At 57.0% G+C, this 7,612-nt stretch overlaps 1 protein-coding gene across 1 annotated transcript in view; it reads left to right on the forward strand.

Moving 5' to 3' along the window:
- Window positions 1-5,021, forward strand: part of KIAA1671 (KIAA1671 ortholog) — a gene marked incomplete at its 5' end in the record, with an annotated part of 99,815 nt that extends 94,794 nt beyond the window's left edge. Inside the window, one exon of the mRNA XM_006762116.2 lies at window positions 641-5,021. The remainder of the gene's footprint in view (window positions 1-640) is intronic.
- Window positions 5,022-7,612: the final 2,591 nt, after the last annotated feature.

Raw genomic sequence — 7,612 nt, forward strand, 5'->3', positions numbered from 1 at the left:
ATCCCTCTGCCTGCCTCTCTGCCCACCCCTCCCCCCCCCTACCCCCCGCCCCGACATCCACAGGCAGAAACCAGAGCCCTCTGACAAGGAAGCATCTACCTCTCAGAGGCCAAACCTGCCCTGCGTGGATTTAATGCTGCTTAGGCTCTCTCCCCTCTTTCTATGAACATCCATACGTGACGCTGCAGGCATACTGTGTGCTTGCTTGTGGGTGTTGCATATACTACACAATATTTACATATTTATATTTAGATATAAGCATATATGGGTATGTATTTGTGTATCATAAACTCCAAAAAGAATCCTGAATTCTGCAGTGAAGCTGTGCTCCGGGGTTCGGATGAGGGATGGAGCCTGTGTGTGTGTGTTTCGAGCTGTGAGGTGATGTCTCAGGCTCCAGTCACATGAGGACACTGAGGCTGGAACCCCGACTTCTCAGTGTCACCTCCATTCCACCGCGTTCAGCCGCCCGCCACCTTCCTCGTCCCAGGCCGTAAACAGCAACAAACCCCACGTCATCCTTCCCGGCCTGCGGCCTGCAGCATGGCCATCTTGTCCCAGCAAAGGTCTTGAGGCCTGAAGCTAGAGAGTAACTGGGCTCCTGTTCCCCCTACTGACAGGGCTCTCCCTTCCTCTCCAGACGGGGACACCGCCACATCTCATGAACAGAAGCCTTAACTGTCAGACCCCCAAGACGAGGCCGCGCTGCCGCCGTTCCCTCCTGCACAGCGGTCACCTGCCTGCGCCCCGCCTTCCGGTCAGAGCAGATGCTGTCCGGGCTCCACCCTCCGCAGGCTCTCAGGATGGACCAGGTCGGACCGGATCAGGCCGAAAGGCTCCCTCTTCACGCACCTGCACGCCTACCAGACAGCACTTCAGGCTGGGAAAGAAGCCAGGCTGCCCAGAAGTGTCCATGTGGGCAGTTTTGTTGCGGTTTTTAATGTAACAGTGCATTTCCGCCCACGTCAGCAGCCGCTCTGGGAGCACGGGTCGGTTCTGGAAAGCACCCGAACTGTGAAGCGCCTTCTCCCCTCCCAGGGCAGGGCTTCCCAAGAGGACTTTCCAGGGAAGGAGAAGCTCACTCGTTTCCTGCTGGTGTGTCCGGGCAGCGCCGCGGGGCGGGCGTCCTGATTGCTTTTCGGCCGTTCCCCTCCCTCTCGGAAGCTCAGGGGTTCCGATGTTAAGCGTCCCCTTCCTGTATTTATCCTTCCCAGGGGCCGTGCGCACAGCTCGCCTCTTTTCTCGCGTGTCGCGTTTGTTTGCTTTCGGAGGCGATGAAGCAATAATGCAGCCAGTTCCCCTTGACCATGGACGTGTATATAAGCCTTCACATTGAGGAACGGGAGGAGAGAGGCGTGGCTGCTTTGCCGGGAGCATCTGGTCATCTCAGGTTACCTTGTCCCTATCCGAGCTTTTTGTAGACATTCTGATTGTCACCTGTGTGTCTCCCTGGTTCCTTGCCCTTGTGAGCTCTGGTTTCTGTGGAGGGACCTGTCCCTTGGCCTCCAGGGTCATAAGCTGCAGCCCCTGGCAGTGCCTTTCCCACCCTTCAGACCCGCCTGAGGATTTTCCCAGCGTTGATCTCCATCACTGCCTGCGCTACGGGAAGAGCCGGTCCGCAGTGGCCTCGCTGAGCAGATGCAGGGATGAGAGGCTCTTGTGTTTCTACTCACCTCTTCCTTCTACCAACCCTCCCCCTGCATCCACCATCTTTTTAGGTCCAGATGAAGGGCGGGGTCTTGCGGAAAGCCCTTCCCAGCAGGGGAACTCCCCAGGCCAGGGACGCGGACAGAGCTGGGTGCTGGGTGGCGGAGCGGAGGTCTACCTGCCTCTTTTTCTTGCTGTCTCTCCTCTGTCATTCTCTTTGGAAATCCTCCACACCAGCCTCCTCCACCTGCGAAGCCCAAGGCCCCAGCAAACATCCCAGAAATGCCTGCTGGCCATCTGCCATACCTGCAGTCGCCATAAACTTTGTGCCAACCTTCCCTGGGAGACGCCCTTTGGAGAGAGAGATGCTTGGGCAGTTCACAGGGTGGCTGGTAGTGGCCGAAGGGTCCTGGGGCTTAGTTTCCACATAGACACATACACAGCATTGGCTAGATATAGACACACACACCCCTCCCAAAGCGGTGAAAATCTTCATAAATCCCAATATTTGCAAATGGTGTCAAAGCATCCCTCCCTTCCCAGCCACCTCTCAGGACTCTGTGTGTCTGCCCATCGCTCTGTTCGCATCATCTCCCTTTACCTCCGCTCTCCTCTTGGGGGTGGGGAGCGGGGGACAGCAGTCGTGTTTCTCTGGGGTAAGACAGCCTGTGCCCTGGGGAGCGGCTAGCTTCAGCACCGCAGACAGTGACCAGAGCGCCCTCCCTGAGTCCTGTGGGCTGAGCTTTGCTGCTTACCAATGGGCGCTGGTTGGATCCCGTCGCCCACCCTGTGGGTCTGGAAGCCTCGTGCATCTGCATGTGGAGGTCTGGCCTTGCTTGATCGTAGCTGTGTCCCCTTCGTTCCCTGAGTAAATCGTTGATCCGTTCTCTCTGGCAGTTTGGGGATGGAATTCCTCCAGGAGCTGCTGGTGGACGTTTGTTGCTCGTGCTCTGTAACAGCGTTGATGTGGTGGCCTCCTGACCAGGCTGCTAGTGCCCCTGGGCACTGCTAGTTCCTTCCTTGGCTGCTGCTTGCTTTGTCCTTCTGAAGGTGGGAAGGGCCGCTTGGTACCACCTCAGGCAGTAGGAAGTGGCCTGTTCTGTCCAGTGAGTGTAGCGCACTCACCATGCACAACTCTCAATTCTGTTTTAGCCCAGGTTTACCCGACAGGAAAGAAAAACACATGAAGAGGAGATCTTTTGCCTACCCTATCCCCCCCGCCCATGACTGGAACTAAAAGTTCAGTTGATTCCATGGTGATTAAGACACACAAAGTCCACCCCTTTCAACTGACTAGGGCAGACTCTGAACATTCTCCCAACTTCTATTTCCTGCTGCCTCCTCTCTCCATGCAGAGCAGACAATCACAGAGGGTCAGGAGGGACCCTCCCAATGCAACCCCCCGCCCCAGGAACCCCCCTTGGGGTCAGAGCGATTGACGTCCGCGCCTGTGCAGTCAGCTGGGCCACTGGGGGTGTGCTTCTCCTCTTTCTAAACGGGGTGAGCTCTTTGGGGCAAAGCAAGGGTTTGTGCTCCAGTTTCCCGAGTGAGCCTGGGGTCACCCTTGGAAATCTGTCTCCTTTACACTGAATATGCCTTAATCATCTGTATGCAGTCAAGCCCTGCCCGCCTCTCCTTCCTCCCTGAGCCCGTGGCTCTCCTTGGTGAGTCTTGCACAAAAGGCCGATTGCTAGGGATGCACCATCTCAGCCACCTCCCTCCCCTCCCTCTCCACACACACCCTCTGACCCTTTGCACATCAGCATCTTGACAGATGACCTCTTGACAAGTCTGTATGTTCCCCCCAGTGGAGCCCCTTCCTCATGGTCTCTTGTCTGAGGAGGCAGAGGCCTCTGGCCTGTGAACCTCCCGGCACGGCCTCCGGCGTCAGTGCTGCGGAGGATGACTTGGTGCCACAGAGAAACGCCGGGGAGACCCCGCGGGGTTGGGGATGCTGGGATGATGGCCTCAGGGTGCCGAGGGTTGGGGCCAGGACAGTCAGGTGGGGATGTTTTCCAGGGGACCAGCCACGCCCTGTGCTCTCGGAGAAAGGTGTTTTCTTCTGTGCGTCCCGGGTAGTGAGGCCAGTTCCAGGTGTTGCGAAGGAGCGAGACTGGACGGGGCCCAGGCCTGAGATCCGAAACCTCAGAGGCTGCGCAAGGGGTTTAGGAAAGCCCGTGGCGTGATTTCTCAAGGGAGCTGCCCACCTGGTGCCAAGAGCTGCCTTGTCCTTCCCCGCTTTTCCATTTCCCACCCGGGCACCCGGGTTGCCCCGGGCTCCGGGCACAACTGCAAAACTAAGTGACCACAGGTGTGCGGGCGGGCCACCTGCAGAACGAAATGCTTTCTTAAAGGTGACTCGGGCCCGCGTGGAAGACGGCGTCCACCCACAGAGAGGGCTGACCCCCCCCCCCCCACCTCCCCCGGCCCCTGCGGCCCCTCCCACGAATCCCTGTCCCTTAACAGGAAGCTGGCCCCAGCCGCCTTTTATGAACTAGCATTGGGGGTGGGCCTGTCGGAGGGGGAGGCAGGAGGAAAGCGCTCTGGGTGGGACCTCCCAGCCCGTCCCTGGAGCCGTGGCAGGTCACTTCCCTGATGGGCAGACGGCCTGTGCCGTTCCCCCGGGAGCACCGTCCGCGAGTCGGACAGGCACTTGTGACCATCTCTGGTGGCGGCACGCCCGCGCAGAAATACGACGCCGTTGTCTACAGAAGAACTTGAGCCTTTTTCACGATCTCACTCCACATGGCCTTATGGCTCCTGTAAATAGGGGGCTGACAAAAGTCATTGTGTTACGGGCGACATTTTGTACGGGGCTGTTTCCTAAATCAAACCCATATTCCGGAAGTCCAGCACCTCCCCCCTGATTTTGATTCTTAGATGCTTTGTAAGACGGGGAGTGGAAATACATGGACATAGACTGTATATTTTCCTAGCCTTTCTTCCGGGTCCCTGCGTCAGAGCGTTGAGTCCCGACAGAGACGGAACCCAGTCGGGGGTGTGGGAAAGCTAAGCTCCCCGCTGGCATCCTCGCAGTTGCCTTAGAATTCGCCAGCCCTGGAGTTCTGCACGGAGGAGGCGAGAGGCACTTTATCCAACCCCAGAGGGAGCCTCGAATTGTGTGACTGACAGTTCACCTAGAAAAAAGCCTATATTTTTAACGTCGAAACCACGGGGCTCCCTGGACTCACTGCGTATTGGACATCGACAAGTGCTTTTATATTTTGTAACTGTAAAGAGTTTCCTACGCACATCGAGAGCAGTTGGGAAGCCGGCCAACTGCCCCCAAACGAGATGACCTTTGCATGTACAAAGATGTCGCATTCAGACCCTGAAAACAGAAATAAAGTTTTGGTGCAAGTTGCACTGGAGAAGTCGGTGTGTCCCTGTGCGAATGAATGGGCGCCCAGGCGTGCACGCCCGCCACCCGCTGCATCAGGCTCCTGTCCGTGCTGAGCTGGGGCCAGGCAGCGGGACGGGCTGGGGTCCTGGACACACAGCTGGTTTTCCATTCAGCGTGGGGCCGACTCCTCATTCTGCCACCTCCTGGCCGTGGGACATCCCTGAGCCTCGGTTCTCTGCGATGGGGTGGTGATAGCGACACCAGGGCAAGAGTTTGAGGCAGTGGTTCTCCTGGGTGCATGGAGCTCCCGAGGTGACATCTGGCAGCGACAGGACACATGCTGGGTTGTCACACGGAGGGGCGGGTGCTGCCCTGGGCAGCCAGTGGGTGGAGGCTGGGACGCTGCTCAGCACCCTACGTGCGCAGGACGGTCCCATCACAAAGAATGGCCCATCCCAATGGCAGCAGTGCCGAGGTCAGAACTCGGTGACAGTGCCGGTGCACAGTAGGTCCCCGGGTCCTAAGGGTCTGATGGGAGGGAGTCGTGCCCCCATGGAGGCTGCCCATCTCTGTCTTCCCCTTACATCCCTAGCAGGTGGTGACTGCACCCCAAGCTAAGGGGCCGGAACCAGCTGCACTGTCCATGATCACCCCAGGAAGGGCCTCTCGGTGTGAACTGTCCGCAGGAGGCAGGGTCCTCAGGGAACAGAGTGAGGCAGTGCCAGACGGTGCCGAGTGCTTTGCCGTCACAGTTGGTGAGTCGGGTGGAGAGAAGGTTCTCTGTGTCCAGACGAGGAGACTGTGGCTCCGAGGCCTTCAGGAACTCACCCAAGGCCACACAGGGTCCCTCCGTCATCCCGGCTCCTACCAACCTATCAGGGTTGGGGGTACATGGGTTCTATGCTGACGTGAGGATTTTTACCAAAAGTAACAGCGAAAGAAAACCCTGTTTAGCAGTTTGTCCCTTGTTCTATTTATTCCATGATCACTATTCAGTACCCAGCATAGGCAGACGGACGCTGTGAAGCATTTAAAAATGCATGGATCTGTTTCTTTGGTCATAAAGAAGGTGACTGTCCTTGTCACCTGTGTTTCTGTCAAGGCTAAAAGCCGGGCCCTGGAGCAGGCCAGCCCTCCTCCTCTGCTGTGTGACCTGGGGAAGTGACTTCACCTCTCTGAGCTCAGATTCTGAACCATCTCTGAAATAGGGGTCAGAGTTCCTCCCCTCAAGGGGGCTGGGTGAGGAGTAAACAATGCTCACGGAGCTAGCACAGTGACTTGCGCATAGTAGGCCTTCAATAAACGGTAGCTGTTATATATCCATGCTTTTTATATGGAGAAAATTAGCCTTTGGTGGGCCTGCTACAGCATGCCACAGAAATGGGTGGATGGATCGCACCCAATTTGGAAGTTAGGTTTAAGGAGATACGGCTTAAACTTTAGGCCACGTGGCGTAGGGAAAAACTGAGGAGTTCGGGGGTCCCTCACGTCAAGAACTGGAGCCTTTCCAGGGTGTCATGTGTTGCTACAGGAAGATGATGGCACTGAGGAGTCAAAGAAGGGGTGGGGGAGGTCCCGGGGAAATTTAGGCCCCCTCCCCCCCCTCCTGGCGCTGTAGGGCTCCCCACAAAGCTGACCGGTCTGTCTGCCCCGGAAGTCATTGAGGACACACGGGCACTGGGCCTCCCGAGGCTGTTACTGGAGTGAAACAGCCTGAATGGAATCGGGCGGACAGCGCTGCCCCAGCAGCCGGTGTGCTGGGCTGTCAGACGCGCCCCTAAGTAGGACCAGGCCGTCACGCCTCTGACTGCAGACAGGGCTCTGTTCACTGTCTCCCAGATGTTCCCTCATTCGAGCCACTGCTCCTCCATCTTTGCTCAGAGCCCGGGAGAGCGCCCTGATGCGGGCCAGTGTCCGCTCGCTTGTGCTCTTGGGCCCCCCCGGGTTTCCAGGAGGCCTTGCCGTATAGAAAGTCTTTTTAAAAAGTCAGGTGAAGTCTTTTCCCCTGCCTGTCCCCACGAAAGCCTTCACTCCTTTTCCGAACATCTCTCAGCCCTTGGACCGATGCTCTGCACAATCTTTGTCCTACTTCCAAGGGGGAAGAGGTGACATAGCGGCTCTCTGGGTGTGGCCTGAGTAGTGCCTGGGGAGCATTCGCATCACCTCCCTCCTTCTGGGCTCCAGAGCTGTTAATGCCATCTTAGGGTCACCTTCCCTTTGTCGGTGACCACAGCTCCCTGGTGGGTATGTGATCTGGGGGATGCGCCTTGAAAAGTGCCACCTCTCCCTGGTAATAATTTACCCAACACTGTTCACTGAGTACCTACTGTGTGCTGAGTGTGAGAGCAGTAAGAGTGACAGCTGGTGCGTGGGGGCCGGGGGGGCTCAGGAGGGGGTTGAAAAGAATACAGTGGCCTTCAGTGACCTCAGCCTGCATATATATATATATATATATTTAATATGCATAGTCAATATGTTCCTATATGCATAACCCAGGGACAGCGACAATAGGGTGATGGAGACCTGGGCAGAGGGTGGGGGCAGGCTAGAAGGGGTCAATGGGAGAAAAAGGGGGACATTCGTAACACTTTCAACAATAAAGATTTTTTAAAAATACAGTCA

The sequence above is a fragment of the Myotis davidii genome, unplaced genomic scaffold (assembly GCF_000327345.1).
Source record: "Myotis davidii unplaced genomic scaffold, ASM32734v1 scaffold478, whole genome shotgun sequence".
In the NCBI taxonomy this organism is placed as follows: domain Eukaryota; kingdom Metazoa; phylum Chordata; class Mammalia; order Chiroptera; family Vespertilionidae; genus Myotis; species Myotis davidii.